At 35.7% G+C, this 21057-nt stretch overlaps 1 long non-coding RNA gene across 1 annotated transcript in view; it reads left to right on the top strand.

The window, feature by feature from the left end:
• The first annotated feature begins 20914 nt into the window (after positions 1-20914).
• Positions 20915-21057, top strand: part of LOC105737988 — a 53266-nt gene continuing 53123 nt past the window's right edge. The window contains exon 1 of the long non-coding RNA XR_001113700.1: positions 20915-21031. This is a non-coding gene — a long non-coding RNA (uncharacterized LOC105737988). The remainder of the gene's footprint in view (positions 21032-21057) is intronic.

Genomic DNA, 21057 nt, shown 5'->3' on the forward strand with positions numbered 1-21057 from the left:
CAGATGACTAAGGCTGGCTTCTAGACTTCAAGAGATGGTAATATAGTTGGCTTTGTCCTAGGACAATTAGAATTGCCCCGCCTTCGTTTTAGTCCATCGTTATATGTAGAGATAATTTATCTGGCAAATTATAAGACACAGGAGCAGATATTTTCCATTGAATTTCCCTGATGTAAGTAACAAAGTATCAATATGAGCTTGAAAAAGTCATATTGCAAAATTGCAAGTGAATTATTTCTAGGAAATTCACACCTGCAAAAAGGATACTTACTGTCCAAGTGGCAGGTCTTTAGTAAACTCTACACATTTGATTTCTTAGAGTTATTTATTAATCCAAATCCACTTTCTTACCAACCCCGAGGCTGAGCAATTTTATCTGGGAAGAGATGTGGCCAACTTTCTAGGGCTGACTTTGATCCAGTAGAACATGTCTTTTACAAGCATTTACTTTACCAACTGGGAGGTCAGTACCCTCCGCTTTGAAAAACACCCAGGCAAGTCTAAGGTAAAATTTCAGTTCTCACCTGCTAGAACAAAAAAGGTAGAGATGGTCAACATAATCAGGCCAATCCAGCAATTTCTAGAGCAAGATATCCACTCGTTGAACTTCTATGTGTTTCAACATCCCCAGGACTCCCATTGTTCAGACTGCCTGCGTGTGGGGTGGTAGGGGTGGAGGGACTGCCTGGCTCATTTAAGCACATGTTGACCAGACATCTATACAGAGCAGAATTGTTCTTACATCAAAAACAAAAACTTTAGTAATTCTAGTTTAAATGCGATTGAGCCGAATCAGAGATGCAGTTTATTCTCTCCTAATTTTTTCTCTATTTATAGCCTCACTTAGTGACAGGTCTGTTGCACAGGAGTGGGCTCTTACTCAACACATCTGCTCCCCATGTGTTGCTGAGTCACACATACTTTTTTCATTACCAAAAGTAACAAATATTTATTTTCTCCTTGACAGTCCCACAGAGTTGTTGCAACAGAGGGAAAAACAAGTGGGATTCCATTCAGCTTGGCTCCTAAAAAGATCCTTACTGGTGCTTGTGTCTCTACTACTAAGAGGGTTGTGGAAACCTTGGAACATGTCCAAAGGAGAGCAATGGAAATGATTGGGAAAGAGGATCTATGAGAAAAGGCTAAAATAATTGATATGGGTGTAGAAATAAAATTGTGTAGAATTACAGATAAACTATTTCAGGTAAAAAAAAAAAAATTAGAGAATAGCCTACAGCTGAGTTTCCTCTAAAGCAAGTTTTATAACCTGAGACAGGCTTCAGGGAACTTTTGAACCCCTCTTTCAAATATTATATCCACATCAATCTTTAATTTTTGTATGAGCCTCAGATGTAATCATGCAATATTATCTTAAGGTAATGGCATAAATTATGTTTTTCTCACGATGATGTCAGAGGGCAGAGGTGAAAAACTAGGCTTTTCCACTCTTTGTGATTTTCTATTAGTAATTCTTTAAATTGCAAATTGCAGCTTTGGACTTACACATCAAACCATGTCTGACCTAGAGGACAAGGAGTGAAAATGAATAGGCTAGCCCACATCGTTTCTCTGAATCAGTTTTATAATTGAACTGCACTTTAAACCTTATCTTTAGTCTTCTCACAAGTCTTATAAATGAATGTCACCCTGATTTGATTGACTGATCTTCGTTTCACACCCTTCATAAGGTAGCCCAAAATAGCTGCTGGAAAACATTACAAACCTGCTGAGTCTTAGCAGTCGTCAACTTTATATTGTCAGAATTTCTTGTGGGTGAGTTATAATTAGGTTTATTTATTAACTATAAAAGCTCCTGAAAGAAAATATCACAAATCATGCCATAGCCATCTCATCTTGTCAGTGCTTCTCTCTTAGGAAAGACAACATCTTATCCACTGTCATTAAGGATCATTGCTTAGAAAGGAATTTTAGGAACTAAAAAGATTGACTTCATACTGTGACAGTGAATTTGCCTTTTCTTTAAACTGGCTTATTTGCTATCTTAATTGCATATGTGTGAAATCACAAACATTCACAGGATAGGCTCTACAAAGGCATATTTGCTAGTATAATGATCGCTTTCCTTATATAATCTGGTAATGGACTTAGCATCATTACACACATTTTGAAAGAAAAAAAATCCTTCTATCAAGGTGGCCTAAATCAAAAAGAATGTTAGCTGACTTGAACATCAGCTGCTGCTTCGTGACCTTGATTGCGTTTAGATCACCTACATTCCCCCTGCTTCAGAAGAACCCACATTATGCTAATGACCCTACTTCCCAAAATATCTAACCCTCTCACATCTAGTTAAGCTAGTGCTGTTCCAAAAACATAGATCACCCAAATGCTGAGGTGCTTACAGAAAATTCACCCTTTCTAATAAGTCATTTTGGCTTGCCACTGCAAGTGTTCATGCATAAAACATACAAGCTGAACTCAAGAATTTCTGTAAAAATATGTGCCCCAGAATATTTTTCATGACTTAAAAATCATGTATTTTAAATTGTACACCCAATGTAATGTGGGAGTATAGCATTTTTAAGATGTATTTAAATACTTTAGAGAGTTATTTTTCTACCTGTGGCTTAGCTAATGCAATCTGTGTTACTTACCTTTCCAAAAGCTATTAAATAAAAACGTAAAATTTATTTCACTTTTACATATAAAACTCAACTTTCTGCTCAAATGTAAACTCTCTGTGGGGATAGGAAATACAATCTCAAAATCTAATCTGTTTTTTAGTCTTAAAAATCATCTGACAGCTCTCCAAATGCAAAGTACACACACATTTCGAAAGTTAACCTTCAGGAAGTATAAATAGAATAGAGAAGCACCTTGCTGTCTCATTGTGTGTTCAAATGGCATAAATTGATTCAAAATCTATTAAGATTAATCTTTCAAAACTAATACTCTGTGGTTCGAAGGTTACTGAGATAGTTTCCCTTCATACCTTGACATGTTTTGTCATATCTCAAAAGTGTCTTAAGGGCTCACATATTATCTGATGTTTATCTAGGTTATTGGCCCATTCCATTCATAGGCAACCCAAGCTATTTCTTGTCAGACAGAAACTGATAAAACTTCAATAGCATTCAAGAACCTTTTCCAGCAAGGTAAATATCCCATTGCCATGCAGTAGCATTAAAAAAAAAAGAAAAAAAAAACTGGTAGTCCAATGTATTACGAATGCCTATTTTCATAAACGGGCTTTTAGGTGAATGTGTAAGCACATAGTACTATGCCTGAAAGCTAGCTACTAAGAAAGAAACATTTATCTCTCATAAGAGTGTCTTTAAGTATACATCAATTCAAGAAAAATGATATGGCAGAAAAGTAGTTGTGAAATGAATGTGAGCAGTAAAGGCAACCAGTAGGGATAACTCAGGTCCCAAATATTTGTCTCAAGAATAGGATTTTGGCAGAATTCCCAGATTATAATTTCAGCTCTCTATTCAATTTTGCAATCATAAAGAAATCCAAAAATGATAACATATTGCCTTTTTTTCTCTAATGAAACAGCCATATATTTGAGACATATTTTTGTCTCAAATGAAATAAGATTCTGATAGACCTGGAAAAACATGTGGACAAAAAAATTTGACTATTTTAAACATTGTTATATTTCATGAAATTAAGTTGATGATAAAACCCATGGGCTGTGCCTTTACAGAGGGGGTAGAGAGCATTTATTGGGAAGACAATTCTCACTAGGAAGTGGCTGTGCCACTAATATTTCTGAAATGCCTTAGAAACTTAGAAACAAAAACATTATTAAAATCTCTTCTCCAAGGAGTTTTGTTTTCATTCATTAAAGTAATCCACTGTTAATCATGATTCCATTATTCTTGTCCTTAAACATTATCCACTCCTTCTTCTGGAGAAAGGCAAATGCTGCTCAGACAGGAATTCTTGAAGCCTGGTGTTCACATGGATAGGGGAATGTGTCTAGCCAAGCTTGTAAGTAAGGACCCTGCAGTGAGCCACAGCATAGACTGAAGAGATCAATTTCTTGTCTTCAAAAAACACATATTCTTGATGTTCACTGCAGGTGCCAGAAGCAAACTTCAGGGAGAGTGAGACTAAAACTATCTTCTAAGGAATAATAAGAAATATTTTGTTAACAGCCATTTGAGATTGGAAAGTAGCACTCCTAGAAAAAGAATTTCATACTATCATATACCATCTGTTTAAAATAATGAAACCATATTAGAAATAAGAAATGTCTTTTATTTGGCTACTGTAAGTATTCCAAAGATTGTTTAAGTCCAAATTGCTAAGCAATATTGTATATACCTGGAGTCAAAGTATTATACACTACTACACTATACCAGGTCTATAGGTAATGCATTTATATATTACATGCCTATCCAGTTAATGGTTTACAATTTCTTCTATGTAGTATTATTTTGAAATGTATTTAGGGATCAAAATGAAATGTTTTCAAAAGAAAGATCCAATAAGCAAAAGAGAAAACTCCTGTATCAGGAGCTCCATTTGAGCTCCTTTCCTACTTGTCAGGGAAAACTAACAAAAAATATGTAAGTAAATAAACATTTAGCAAAAAATAATAAAATCAACTGACCTGCTGGTAATCTCTTATTTAGGAGTATGAGGTTAAACAAACAAGAGAAGATGACGGAGGAAAAGAAGAAGATGGAGGAGGACAAAGCTTTCAGAAGTGCTTATTAGAGCTATTATATGCCAAATATCTACTCTGTGGGAAAAGCAAATTTCACAATATTTTTATCAACTGTATTCACACATCTGATCAAGGTAACATCTTAAAATGGGTAGATGAAATAATGACATGAAAAAAACAAAAAGAGAACCCAAAGATAAGTTGATATAAATGTCAATGTAATTCATCTAAAAAACTCATTCGTGTTGAGACTCTAATTCAGCAAGAAGTGTTAACTCTAGTTAAAAATAAATTAATCAAGTCTAGTATCATAGATTAGTAAATCAAGGCCCACCCAAGGTCATATGGTTAATATGTGACAGAGTTGCAATTTGATTATACAGCACTAGAATTAGAAATCAGCTAGAGTCCCCTGATGAAGGCTGAGTCTTTGCAAGCATCTTCCAGTTTGGTATAGAAATGGGTTAAACATTAAATGTTGATTGAGAAAAAATACCTAGAAACCCCAGAAATACTACTTAAACTTCAAGGAAGATGAGTGATGATTTATCCCACAATCTCTAACCAGTTATCTCCCTCTAATTCCTATAACCTAAGATTTCATTTTTTCTTTCCATGAGACCCTGCTTCCAAGGGAGTTTAAAAAGAAGCAAAGTACCTTTCAGATTACTAGTTCTAAGCATGTAATATGCCCTCATGATAATTACACTTCTCTCTATTTTCTCCACTGCATTTCACCTGAATAGAGCTGGAACTGGATCTATAAGCATTCATAGTGTATCCAATGAGAGACTATTGTTATTTTAATTAATTTTGTCATCCAGGCTGGAGTGCAGAGGTGTGATCATAGCTTATTATAACCGCAGACTCCTGGGCTCAAGCCATCCTCCCACCTGGGCCTCCCAAAGAGAGACTCTATTTTTAAATCTAGGATTAGGCATATCTACCCCCGGGTAGCTTTATGGTGAGTTGACCAGGAAAGTAAATTTCCTTTTTTTTTTTTTAAGGTTCTACCACTTTTGAAAGTAAATATACATAACATAACAATTGAAGGAACAGTGAGGTGGGGGAAAATATAGTGGCATTCTTTATTTTCATTTGTTAAATGAGACAATCTGATTCACAAGAGGAAAATGTAAGCTCTTTATGAAATGTAGCAGTAGTATTCAAGGTAATTTGGATTTTATATTAGATATCACAGATGTTAAGTGCATGCCCAATAGGTAATAATCTATTTAGGGAATAAACAACTTCAGTCTGTTTTAAAAGTATTTATATGTTTTATTTTATGACTAAATATTATCATTGAGCTAAAATAATTTATACAGCTACAAACATGAAAACATTAGCTGTGGATGTAATTCAAGCAAGTGCAAGTATCACCTGTCAGTTGGCTGTAATGAAAACAAATTATAATTAAAACAAACTTAAATTAATTCAATTTCTCTAAAATTCTTTGCAAATACAGTACAGCTATTCAAGAAATGAAAACTAATTTGACTTCCATTACTCATAATTAGCATTCGTTAATAACGCAAGAACTTTTAAGCAAGCTATAGCATCTCTGCCTCCAAGAGTAGAAGGATTGGCTTTTATTACATTTAAAACATAATTGGTAGCTTAGATAACTTACCTAAAGCAATCCAGCATTTTGAAACTTCGAAAAGAACTTAGCTGCTCTGGGCTGTAATCATCCTGAAGAAAGACAGTCTACTTTCTGTTCCCAAATATCCCACCCAAGGACTATCAAATCTACTAACTGAACTGTTGTGATAATTTGAAGGCTTTCTTCTCTTATTTTTGTGTAAAGAACAACATGTAATAGACAAGGAAAGTATAGTCGGCTCTTTCAATTTTGCAGGTACCTGAAACATTCTTGTATACCTTCAGAGAATGAGGCTAGATGAGAAAAGAGGGTCATTTTATGCCTAAGATGTGGTTAGAATTTAATTTCCTTTCACAATTTATTTTGAGCAAAGGGAGCTTTACTTAAACACACTGCGTGATTCCACTGGATTGTCACAGACTTCCCTCATCTGTCCAATTGTTCCGCTCACAGCATTCAGGAAACTCTGCTCGCCATCTCTCTTGTTCAGTTATGTCATTCTTCCTCTCTCTTCTTGTTCAAAGGCTCTTGAAATCTCTTTTCTTAATACAGGTTTCTATGACTAAGAAATACAAAAGAGAGAAAGCTAATCTTTCTGCCCCTAATTTTTTTCTCACTAGCACATTTCTACTATACAGCAAAACCACTCCTGGATTAGTGCTTGTACTTTAGCACTTTCCTATCAGTGCTTGCATAAAATGAGCTATAAATGCTTCATCCAAAATAGATGGTGACTTTTTCGGCTTTATATAACCACGTTCTTTTATATGTTAATCCGTAAAAGTTCTCTTCATTTGAGATACCTTGAGATCAAGGACATTATCATTTTGAAATAATTCTGTGGATCCCATAGAAAATGTTCATGTGACATAAAAAACAGCACACTATAGAATTTGCACCAAATCTGCTCAGCACAATATCCAAAAGTTTGCAGAGACTTGGAGCTAAATTGGGTGTGCTGGTGATTATACTCAGTTTAAACCAACAGCAGAGATTCACTAGCCAGACGAAGAGAATGTCTCATGTTGTTTATGCATAGTTTTAAAAAACAAAACCACAACAAATACACTTATCAAATTCTATGTCAGTAAATTATAAAATCTAGAAGTTGAGAAGGAAGTCAAATATATTGATTCTCACACTGACCAGAAAATAAAATATAGAATGAGAGGGTTTAAAAAAGAGGAAAAAAAGGAAAGAAGAATGATTTTTAGGTCTTCCAGGGGCCATCCCACAATATCCTGTTAGATTTCAAAAAGAGGATATAATTAATTGCCCACAGACATTCATTTAATCAGGTGTTTTTAATCAAATGTCTCCCTAGAATTTAAAGCTGATTGCTGTCCTAAAATGCTATGACATGTACCACAGGCTCTGAAAGATCCATCTGGTATACATAAGTCAATATGCATTTTGGGAGGCTCAAGGCATCTTCAAAAGTCAAAACTAACAATCTACTCTCTGCAATTTACAAACTAAATAGTACTAGTATTTTTGCATGCATTAGCCAATTTAACCTTCATGATAACGTAAGCTAATAACTAGATCCAATCATTAGTTATTTTCCATTTTACAAATATAAATTGGAAAGAAAGGATAAGTAATTTGTCCAAAATTATATTTCCTAAGAATAGCAGGGCTGGGATATGAATTCAGAACCTGAGTATTTAGTCATTTTGCTCATCTGAATCTCACAAAGCCTTTGAACAAAACCTTATCCAACATGATTGGCACTAGAAGTTGATCATTTACTCTAAGAAATCAGTTAAGGTAAGAAATTGTCTTAAACAATTTACAGGACAGACAGACATGGAGAAAGAAATGGATACATTAACAGATTTATCTGTAGATATTTTCATATACGGCCAAACTTTTTCTTTGGTGGGTATCCTGTTTTGTGCTCCCCACAAAGCACACACTGAAATAAGGATAAAGTACAAGTAAGTGGCTTATTTGAAAGTGCTCCAAGAAAGCACAATGAATAAAGTAGGGAAGATGATTTAGAGAAGGGGAGAAAAGTCATCAAGGTATAGGTTTAGCTGTGGAAACTGAAATTCAATCACATTTGAAATTCTCTGAGGAACTGTGTGGTATTTCAAAACTACCCTTAAAAAAAAAAGATAGAAAGCTGGCTATATATTGATTCATTGATTTCCATGCCTCATTGAATCAGAGTTTTACCTGGGAGCATTAAACCCCTAGCACTTTAGGTGGCCTTGGCGCTGGACTGAGCAAGCTTCTGTATCTCTAAGAGAAATCCTCAGGCAGAGTCAAAGGAATGCAGGTGTGTGGCGTGGCATGCTATAAAGCTGCTGGGCACTGTCTACTGAAAGTGCAGGTGAACACAGAAAAGCTGTGGATGGAGCACGAAGCATCAACAGTGTCTGCTACTACTATGGGCAGTAGAGGAGAGTTCCTGGTTGGAATTTCTCATCATTTTTCTTGCTTAACTCACAACTCTTCCCTATTTTTGATAAATATACTTTTATGTTCCCTTAAAATGAAATAAGAAATTAAAAATACTTGGAAAGAAAAGTGTAGAATTATTTAGGTGATTTATTTTTTCGTAATTTTATATACTTTCCCAAACCTTTACAATCATTTTATCCTCAACGAATTCTACAGAATGCTTTTTGGAAATGTTCTATAATAAATCTTCCTAACAACTCAAACAACAACTTCATTTCATTCTGCAATATTTCAACTGTATACAAAATAATTTCTTAAAAATAGATATGACTCTTGGAAAATATACAATTTAGCTGGTTGGGTGGCTAAGGCAGATGAATCATCAAGCTTTCTGCTTGCCTTGGACATTAGGTGCTATGTTTACCAATGAAGTTAAGACCATGGGCTAACCTTGTGGGGATTTTTTAAGTGGAAATTGCCACTGTTGCTGGTATTTACTGCTGCTGGAATCTTAGTCTCAGTCCCAGAAAAGGCTCATCATTATTTACATTTTAGAAGATAAAATGCAAAGAAAAAATGATTCACTGTGTGGTCTAAAAAGGCCACACTATTGCCATGTGCACTTACACCCAGGTCACCAGAAGGCACACCCATGGCTAATTGATGAGGCAAGTCACCCATTCATCCAAACAGTGAGGCAATGTGATTATAAAAACATTAGCGAATTAAATAAATAATTAAATTAAATGTATTGATGTCACTAATCCATGTAATCACAGCCTTAAATAATGGCTAAAAATATTAATTTTGTAAGAATCAATCACGAATCCTAGCCAAAAATATAAAGTGGGCAAGCCTGTCAGCCTTGCTGTCTTCTCCTTTCTTGAAACTTCACTCATGTTTAGGCACTTTTGGCCCTTTGTCTGTCCCTCCTCAAATACTCCTCCTTCCATCATATGGAATAATTGCTAGGAAGCAGGCACTCATTTCAGGACTTCATTTCTAGGTTCCATTTGCATCAAAACGGGGCTGTATGACTAGTTTTTAATGGGATAAAATGGCTGGAAGCAAAGTATATTATTTAATGGTCCAGATATTTGAAAAATGAGCATGCCTTCTCCATTCTCTTTTACTATCTATTGGCTGAATATCAAAGCCTAGGGTGTCCTGGAAGATAACATGACTTCTGGCAGCCTGGTCTCTGAATGTCTGAATGAATTGATCACGACTCTTTTCTAGCCCCAGTCTCTGAACTGGAACTACCTTAGACTGTTTAGCCACAGAGAAAAAGAAAAGGGATTTCTGCAGCCTGGGTTTGAAACAATGCTATATGCTTCCCCAAACCATGCCATTTTCCTGGGCATACAAGAAGACTATAATGCCTAGCCTCTCCTGTTTTCATATTTGGTAGATATCTCTGCATTCTGGCTAATAGAATTTGGGTATAATTGATGTATACTATTCCCAGACTCAGCCAGAAAGCTTCTTCCACAATCTTGCATTCTCACTACTACTCTCCTGCAGTCTCCTGGAGCTACGTGCTGAAGATGGGAGAAGGCTAGGTTTGAATTGATTAGGTGGGGCAACTTACATTGACTGTGACATGACTCATGACAGGCATCAGAGTGTTCATTGAACACATTTGGTAAACTATCACCTATAGCCTGTGCCTGCTGAACTTGATCTAAGGGAAGAGTTTAGAAAACAAAGCCATCAATGTATAGGTTAGTTGCTTCTGTTGTGTTTGGTAATATGTTGTAAGAAAGAGATAGACTAAGAAAAAAGTGGCTAAGTTTGCAAGCAGAAATAAATGAGAATGAGAATCTAGAATTTTTGGGCCTTGCTAACCCCTTCTAGATCCCAAAGAGTAAGAAATAAAATTGAGGAAAGTCTCTGATCCAATGAAACTTTTCAGTTGAACGAAGTGACTCAGCTTTGTGCCCAAATTCAGATCAGGGATCCATCCTTCCTAAAATTCCTGATAGCCTCAAAAGAGCTGGCATTAAGCATAGAGTCAGAGATGTGAATGAGGAATTAAAAGAACGAGTATATTTGTGAACTATATCTGAGAAAGAACTTTAGGTATGGCTACTAGGCCATGTAAATGACAAGAAAGATAGATTAGAAGATATTGTTTGTGACAAAACTATTTTTTAAAAAAGGAAATCATGAGCTTAGTCTAAAACACTGGAGGATTTGGGGGTAATGTTAACCATTAGCAGACTAAGAGGCAGGCTGCAAAATCTGTGCAGTCCTCAGAGAAGGCAGAGCCAGGCACTCCCTAGGAGAGTTTCTTGCAGAGTGGAATTAGCATCTAATCAATAAACTTCTCCCTCTTCCAAAATACGTAGTCTTTACAATGTTCACCAAGCAAGTTTTCGAATTTTTCTATACCAGTGTCTGTTACATGAAGCCCATTGTTTACCTTTTCACATGACAATGTTGTCATGCTATTGGGTTTTGGGGGTAGAACCAGATAAAAAGTCTTTTCAGGTTATAGGATGCTGACCCAAAGAAAAAGACAACACATTGTCGGAAGATTCTAGACTTTGAGTTGGAGGCAGTGACTGAATGAATTTCGTCCACCTCATTGGAGAGGTCATTAGTGTTTTCTATGTGTAGAAGTAAGAGTGAAGTAGATATTTCATATTGGAAGTACAGACTTTGGCAGAGAAAGCCTTTCTTGGCTTTCAAGAAGAGTACACTTTTTCATACATCATTTTTATTAGTTTGAGGTTCTATGATTGAATCCTAGCCATCTGAGTATGCTGTGAGTAAAAGTGATGTATGCCACTTTCACACATGGTCAAAAAAACATCTGTATGATCATCTATTCTCCTTTTTCCCTTTGAGAGATGTTAGAAGCCAGTTCTTGAGAATGGCAGGACCACCTGGTGGACATAACCTGGGTCGGTGAATGACTGCACGGAGCAGAGTCCTACCTGTCAAGACATCAGATTATGATGTGAGTAAGCAATACATATATATTTTGTTAACTCATTAGATTTGGGAATCTATTGGTACAACAGTGTATTAGTTTCCTAGGATTGACAGGATAAATGACCACAAACTCAGTGGCTTAAAAAAAAAAGAAATTTATCCTATCACAGATCTGGAGGCCAGAAATCTAAAACCAAGGGCTTGGCAGGATCATGGTCCCTCCAAAGAGGGACACTCTAGGGAAGTGTCCTTCCTTGCCTCTTTCAGTTTCTGGTGGCTGCTAGCAATTCTTGGCATTTGTTGGCTTGCAGATACATCAGTCCAATCTCTTCCCCCTTTTTCACGTTGACTTCTCCCCTGTTTCTGTGTGTGCATCTCAAATATTCCTCTGCTTTTCTAGATGACACTTGTCCTTGGACATTTTTTCCAATGACATTTGTCATTGGATTTAGTCCCCCCCCCAATTCAACTCACCAGGACCATTCAGCTTATTCAGTCCATGGAGCTCTCAAGCTATTCTACGCAACTTTTTTCTCAGAAAAATAACTCTCCAAAACAGAAGTCAATGTTTCACAAATTGTAGTAACCAAAATGATTTTAGATGCTATACATGTGAATATTAATAATTACATTTGCCATTTTAAGGTTCATTCCTAATTATATAAATTTCACATTTAAATAGATGTATTATAAAACACAAAATGTCAAATAATTGAAAGAAAAAAAAACTTCTATCTATTGGTAAGCAGTAGCGAAGCTTACTGAAAGTAAGGTGGCTTTCCTGTATCCTTAAAATCTTGATGTTGGGAGGCTGATGGCACTGAAGAAGATGAAAGGTGGTCTCTGATACTAGGAATTAGATATTGAGGAACACAATTGCCCAGGCAGCCTCTAAGTTTGGACAAATTATATCAAGTAGTGACTGGCATTGTGAAAAGCTGCCAAATTTCCAACTACATGCTCATTTTGGAAAGATCAGTAGGTCACACTCTTCCTTCAGAGTGTGTCCATAAAGGATAACTTCTTCAGTCACTGAATATCAATGATGATAGAAATTAAAGTACAGAAAAAAGTACATATCAGAAGTCACAATACTGACGAACAACACTGAGCATGATGTTGGATCAAATGCAAAGCTTTGTGTGTGCACACACACACACACACTTAGAATAACACGACTCATGTCCCTTATACTGGCCCATCAAAATAAGAGAAAAAAAGACAACAACATAAATTAAGAAGTTATTTGACAGAGGATTCTTTGACTCAATAGTAATTAATTTAGTAATTAATTACTGAATTGTAATTAATTATATTTAATTAAACAATAAATTAAAAGCTATTTGAACACAGACATGACAACTAGTTTCATAAAAATCCTCTCCAAAAGAAAATGTTCAAGGACTTCATCACAGTCTCTATTATACTTAGCATTTTTGGCAGCATATTCACCATAGATATCTCACCAGACATGAATCCTATCAACATTTATGTAAATTAATATCAATTTTAAATTGAATGTTATTTGAACAAATATATTTTTGGCTTATTGTAAAGATATGAAATTAAGGCATCAAATAGCAGCACTAAGTCTCATTCTTATAAATAGATTATGGCCCAAATCTTCCTAAAGTCAACAGAAAGGAAAGACAATTAGCACGTTATTGATATTAATGTTCATTCTGTTCTTATTTCCAAAGCTATTATATTTGCTAATTATGCTTTGATTAAAGGTTCTAGTCTAAGTTTGTAATATTTCCCTAATGCATTAAATTCCAAAAATATGCTAATTTGAGAATAGGATTATCAACTGAAAAATAGTAGTGGGCTTACTACATCTTCTCATCTATTTTGACCATTAAAAAATAAATCTTTCTTCACACGGCTCTGGACGTTAACTGCAAGTCAGATATATATTAAATGATAAAATAGCTGGTATCTGGGTTTCCTCTCATTTTCCATTTTATTTGAGTAAATAATCTATTTCCTTATGACTGTATTTAAAACAATCAACCTGGTTAATAATAAGATTGCAATTTGGTGGCTTCTAGACAATAACTTTACATTTTCTCTGTTATTCTCTCTCGTTAAAATTTAAAACCTTGTTAAAACAAATATCTTAATTCAGTCGGGCTTGGGTGGGGCCAGTCATTATACATTTCTAATAGTCTCCTTGTTGATGCCAATGCTGCTGGTCCGTGGACAAGACTTTGAATAGCAAATTGCGGTCACATCAGGTAAATGTTCAATTTTTATTTTATTAAATTTATACTGGCTTCAATGACTATAAAGCCATATACTATTAACCTAAAATGACAACAATATTCAAAAAGAAAAAAATCACACAAAGGGAAGTGCACAGAGAAATAGGATAATTTTAGACGTGTTAAACCCCTTTTATACTCTTTGAATATGTTTTGCATATTGTAACTGTGCAACAAACTAGTTCAATAGTCCACACTTCTCAACTGTACTAGCACTTCACAAACTATGCTAACACTCTCTCAACCACAATCGTATCTTGCTCATTTATTGATTTTTCATATTTTCAGTGTCCACACATACTCTTGGCAGCCTAGCAAGATCCGATCTCTGATTTCACAGCCATATGCCACTTAAGTAATAGCAAAGTTTGCTTGTACACGTGGAAACATGAGCATTCTTAAAAGTATCTCTCTTGGAGTCTCACCAAAAGAAGCCAATTTTTTGATATCATTGTTCAAACCTAACTTGGATGAATACCCACCCTAACTCCTATAGTGTATTCATTTATCTTTGCCACAGTGTTATCCGTAAAGATCACCTATTGAAGAAACGACTTATCTAAAAAAGGAACTTATTGGAAAGTAGTCTAACCATTCACCCAAACAAATTATTTTATTTATTTATTTATTTATTTATTTATTTATTGAGACAGAGTCTTGCTCTTGTCACCTAGGCTGGAGTGCAATGGTGTGATCTCAGCTCACTGCAACCTCCACCTCCTGGGTTCAAGCGATTCTCCTGCCTCAGCTTCCCAAGTAGCTGGGATTACAAGCACCCACAACCATGCCCAGCTAATTTTTGTATTTTTAGTAGAGACAGGGTTTCGCCATGTTAATCAGGCCAGTCTCGAATTCCTGACCTCAGGTGATCCACCCGCCTCAGCCTCCCAAAGTGCTGGGATTACAGGTGTGAGCCACCATGCCTGGCCGAAATTATGTTGTTTATAAAATTTCAGAATTTTATTCGTTGTTACTTGCATGTGCATGTACAGACACACACATATAAAACAGGTTTATAGATAGAGAGCTTAAAGAGCACAGTGAGAAAATTAAACTATTAATAACAGAAATGTTGAAAAGAAGCATTGAACAACCCTGGCATTTTCTACATAATATGTTCTTATACCTGATAATAATATTACTAATATGCTTACTTGAAGACAGCATGGCATAAAAGTTAAAAATATGTATATTGAAATCAGAGGGCCTTAGTTTGAGTCCCAGTTCTTTTGTTCTATAATCATGTGAATTAGGATGCTTTACTTAACCATTCTTGGTCTCAGTTTCTTTACAATAGCTTCTGCTTTAAAAAATTACATTAACTTTTGTTGCATAGCAGAATCACTAAATCACATAGGCACAGAAGAAGAAGCATTATTTTCTTACTCATCACTCTGTGAGTTTGCAGGTTAGTTGGGGGTATCTATCTTGTAGATTAAGTCCAGGTCAGTTCCATATGCAGCCTTCTGGGACCTGGGTTAGAAGAACAGTGATTACCTGGAGACATGTTTTTCTCATAGTAGAGTTCTCAAGCTTCCAGGGGATTGAAGAGTGAAATGTACGATTTTTTAATGACTCAAGTTTGATACAACAATGTCATTTCAGCTCACATTTTATTGGCCACACCAAGTCATATGCCAAGTCCAACATCAAGGAGATATGGAAGAAAACTCCTCCTCATGAGGTGGTAAGGGGAAAGGCAGTAATCATTATCTAAACAATAGTCTAACCTTTACCAATGTCTTGTGAGGGATTTAAACTGCACTTCAAATGCTTAGAGAGGCATATATAGTAAGTATTCAGTGAATGCTTGAAGAAGAGAGATATTTAGTGTAACTATGAGACAGAACCTGGTTGGTTGTTCACCAGCCATTTCCCTTTTGCTCTTGTGCACATAGCTTGATTGCATTTCCCAGTTTCTCTTTTATTTAGATGCAGCCATTTATTTGAGTTCTGGCCAACAGAGAGTGAACAGACGTGATATACTGGACTCAGCCTGGCTCACAAAAATCCCCCTACCAATCTCCCATGCTGTCTCTCATCTGCAGGCTTGAAACAGAGGTCCTAGTGGAAGACCCGGAGGCTCTAGTTCAGAGTGTCCAGCTAGATTTTTATGATGATGGAAATGTTTTACATCTTTACACACCAATAAAATAGTTAGTAGGCAAATGAGGCTACTGAACACTTCAAATGTGGCTTCTGCAGCTGAGGAGCTGAATTTTTCATTTTAATTAATATCTACGTATGGCTAATGGCTACCATGTTGAACTGTGCAGTTCTAGGGAAAGGCAAAGACACTAGATAGATGGAGCCTGAAATGTTGCATGCCAGTCATTTAACTGAACTGTGATATGAGCTAGAAATGAAATTTTACTTTGCTAAATAACTGAGATTTGGAGGTTGTTTCATGGAACTCAGACTACTCCAACTAATAAGGGGCTGTAATTAATAGAGTTAGGCATTCAGGCTTTAGCATGAGATAGAAAAAGTTTTCAATCCTGGCTCCACATTTACTGTACATAACATTGGGCCAGTTACTTAGCTATCTCCTTTGTCTATTAAAAGAAAATATTACCAGAACCTAACTAATATGGTTATGTGAGGATTAAATAATACGTTGCTTTTACATTAACATATGAAGCATAGGAAAAGACTAAAAATAGCAGTTACAATTGTTGCTAAATAGTTGAATAGCTGAAAATATACAATTCATAAGGGTCACCCCCAAATCTCTGCTTACCTTAATGAAATGTTTATGATAATTTTGTATGTGAGAACAAGGATTGAGGCAGGCCATGACTTTAGTCAAATAGATTTGGACAGGATGCATTATAGCAGTATAAAACCACATTTTAGTATTATGCCTGGGACTTTAATAAACTGCATGGAAACAAAGAAATAAAAAGAATCCAATCTATGTTATAAAAATGATTAAAGGGAGGGAATGCCTTAAAGAGGCATACTAATTAATAATAATAAAATTTAAAACCATAGTTGAAAACATACTCAAGAGGAAATAATGTAGCATGAAAATTCTAAAGAGATGTGTTTGGCTCAAGAATAGTTTTCTACTAACCCCACCGACCTACCTTGACTATGATTTGTTTGGGACCCTCATGATTAGGGAAAACACAAGTATGTGTGTGAGAGAAGAAAGAGTGGGTATGGAGAGTGAGTGGGTAGTTTATGACAGAACCCTTACCCTAAATAAAAAGCAAATTATTGTGGAAGTATAAAATTTTCATAATAATTTAACAAATTACCACCAGTGCAATGTCATACGCACTTTAAAGCAACATCTATCATCAATTTAGAAATGCCTTATTTCATCTAATTAAAAGAGAGCTTAATACATTTTATGATAGAAATTTATACCAGGAAACGATACAATTTAAAATCATATTTATTATGCTTTAAAGCAAGTGACTTATTTTAGGATGGGATAGATCAACTCATTCCAAGTGATAACTTTCTCCAATTTCAGCTACCTTGTTAAAACTTGAAAAATTATCAGGAATTTCTCTCTCATGGTGATATTTAATTTGAGTAAGGCCTTCACATTTTGTCTGATTGGCATATAAATCAAGAACAAATATTTCTTAAATGCTTATTTAAAGTACTCATTTGCCAATTTTTGAAATATAACTCAAATGTTATGGAAACGAAAATTAATGTTCTTTTACCCATATATTTCCTAGAACTTCTTAATTTAGAGCAATTTCTGTTTGCTGATTTGTTTTGTTTTTTTGAGCCCATTTGTCCACATTAAAAAAAAAGAATTTTAGATTATCATCTCCCTTAGATCATCTCATCTAGTCCAATGGCTTTAAATACAACCAATAAGCCAATGACTTCCAAACCTCCATCTGCCTCCTTGACAGTGTAAGTCCGCTTTTCCAAGACAACAAATAAATGGAACATAGTGGATTTCGGCAACATGGATTTCTTGTGCACAGCACTCCAGTGCTACAACTCCAATGGCCTTGACTCAAACAGCTCAGTGTCATGTGTCTTCTCATCTCAGATGCCAGGCTTAAGGATCAGAGAATCACTGGCACATATCACTTTCTTGGTGAACGGGCAAGAAAAAGGGGCCAAACTAAAACATGCAAGCCAATTTAAAGCTTTTTATTACACACAGCAAATGTGAAGTTTGCTCATATTCTATTACCCAAAGCCATTCGTGTGGGATAGGAAGTATGTTCTGCATATAAACATGGCAAGGGAAGGAAGGGGACAAATGCTCATGAACAAATAATGCCAGCTACAGCACTACCCTTTTTCTGAACTCAAGGTTCATACGGACATTAGAGCTGCTTGATAACTCCATCTGGATGTTTAACAAACATTTTGCCCTTACCATGTCCAAAATTGAAACTTTGATTTCCAGTGCCCCCTCCAAGCTGCAATTCACTGACCTGTCTTTCCTAGCTCAGTAAATGGCATTATTATCCAGTCTAGGTTCCCAAGCACTATTCCCCAGCAGTGTATCCTATCAGTAAAGGCTAGTATTTACAGAGTCAAATCTGGGCACTGGATTGCTTATTATACTGGAGGAAAGTCGTGTTTTTATATAATTTTAAACCTTTGTGTTACGAAAACTTCCAATTATATATAAAGTAGAGGGAATAGTATAATGAATTCTATGTGCCCAACTTTAATGACTATCCAATTCACAGCTAATCTTGTTTCACTAAACCTCATTCACTTTACCTCCCCAACAGTTTTTTAAACAAATTCCAGATATCACAGCATTTCATCATTGGTATTATACTATAAAAAGAATAATATTTTAAAATCATCAAACAAATCACCATATGCTCTTGGTACCCTATAATAGGTTCCCTTTGCTGCTGGAATAAAGTCTAATTTCTCTGATATCCATAGTATCAGCCCACACCTACCCCTCTAAACGCTTTTCTCTTATGCTGCTATTACCTGCATCCAATAGGCCCCGAAACACTGAAATTTCTGGTCATCTGGTGTTCCCTTTCAAAGCTCTCCCACGCAATCTTCACATGGCTATATTCATCTTATTATTTAGGAATAAGCTTAAATGCTGACCTCTCAGAAGGACATTCATTGACCATCAGTCTCAATGATCAATATGATTTGTGGCTATTTTTTAGCTTATTATCTGCTGTCTGTTCACTCTACTAGAATCTAAACATCTTGAGAGAGAGTTGGTGTTTTTTTCTATCACATCTTTATGTCTAGAACAGTGCTTTTTTGATAGCATGTGTTTAATAGATATTTATTATATGAATATTGGTGGTTGTATAGGTTGGTGAACTTTCTACTACTTGGACCATAATCCTCAGTATTTTCATTTAAAGAGTTAAATCCTTTTCACTAAGTTACGTGGTTTCCAAAACTTACTATATATTCTTGTCTTAGATTTGGAATTACAGAAGACAAGAACAGAAATAGGGGAATGCTGTCTTGCCATGTTAAGATTAAATGCATTGATATGCTTGTGTTTTATTCAAGTGAAGAATGAGGGGTGTGAGCTGGATTCGGGAATGCACGAGGCACTGAAGGGCAGTGAAAGGTAGATCCAAAATTCCTCTTGGGACATAATTTAAGACAGCGTGAAAGTAAAAATGAAAGATCAAAAAGGTTTCAATTCTTACTTCTGGTATTGTGGCTTCTAGACATAAACTCAGTTCCAACACATCCAAGAATTTTGTATGAATTTTTTTTGTTAGCCTATTTCTCAACATAAAACCACTGAGAATCATCTCCATCTAATTTTTGACCACACTTAAAGCAAATGGACAAGCAATAAAATAAAATATGCAAGCAATAAACAGAAGGCAGCATACAAGGAGGGCTTATCAGTAAAGATCGTATCACCGAGATCAGATCTGCGGGTGCTGTTGCGGGGATGATTAGTAAACCTTGTTAACTTTCCCATTATCTATCTCCAAATAATGCATAATGTGCCAGTGTGCCGTCTCTACAAATGCAGCCACCGTCACCACTTCCAGCCAGATTACTGCCCCTAAGCTCCTTGTTGAGAGAAATTTAGGAGTTGCCAATGGTTAAAGGTATTTTAAACCAAAAATTTATTACCTAGGGAGATTTGATTTATGAATGAAGTTTCTTTCTACCACTTCAAGTGGGTAAGAAGACAGAAAGAAAATAAATTGCTCTTGACATTAAAACTACAGAAGCTAGAGAGAACCAGGACCTCTCTTGCAGATAACTTCAGCATAAGTCAAAGGAGAACAAGGAGGAAACTTGTTAGGCTGATGCAATTTACCAGTTTCCTTATCTTTCTATTTTGTGTTTTACATATATAACAATGAGTTACTAAGGTGAATGCCATGTTAGGAGGAGAACACAATCATCATGATAGGAAGACCAGTGTATCTGGTACAATAATTTCAAACTTAATTATGAAAAATTGTAGTTTTTATTTTCTATAACTCAGTCTAATTTAACCCTAACTCCATTCTGCTCAGGAGAACAGAAACATAATTTGCCACTTCAAAGCAGTCTAGAGGATTCCTCTTCCTGTTCCCTTTCTTCCTGGTATTGTGTGTAAACACCAAGGTCACTGAGGTGAAATGTGATATGAGGTGAAAGGTGGCATCTTGTCCTTCATCACTACCTGCCTATCGTGACATCCACTAAAATATATCCTCCATCTACTTTCTGGAATTAATACCTTCATGATGATATCAATTGAGGTATACAGTTCTCATGTGGTCTCTTATCATATGATTCATGCCACGTATGCTACTGCAACTCTCCTCCAATTTGACTGGCAAAGCTATGCCAACCTTATCCAGAAAAACTGTCTGTACTGTAAGTCTTGTTGGTGCATGGAGAACTGATTTAGCCATTTCATTTTATCCTCTACTGCCAAGAAGGAACATAGAACGTTGGCAGCACAGATTTTATCTAATTGCGGATCCCTAAAATTATTAAGGGATTCCACTTTGTCTCCATCAGTTTAGAATTAACTCAAGTAAGAGAGGAGAGGGTAAGAAACCCATACCAGCCTCTGGATTGCTAAACTCCTTCCTTCAGATCTAATGATCTTTCTCTAGTCTCTGGTCTAGTATAGTTTGGGAAAGAACTCCTTGTGTGTGATCATGTTTGTTTGCTTGTTTTTCTCAAACCTTGTTGTCTTATACCTGAGAACCACTTCGAATCTAAAAGGTAAGAATTTTAGGTCTACGCCTTTG

The sequence above is a fragment of the Nomascus leucogenys genome, chromosome 22a (genome assembly GCF_006542625.1).
Source record: "Nomascus leucogenys isolate Asia chromosome 22a, Asia_NLE_v1, whole genome shotgun sequence".
NCBI classification, from domain to species: Eukaryota; Metazoa; Chordata; class Mammalia; order Primates; family Hylobatidae; genus Nomascus; species Nomascus leucogenys.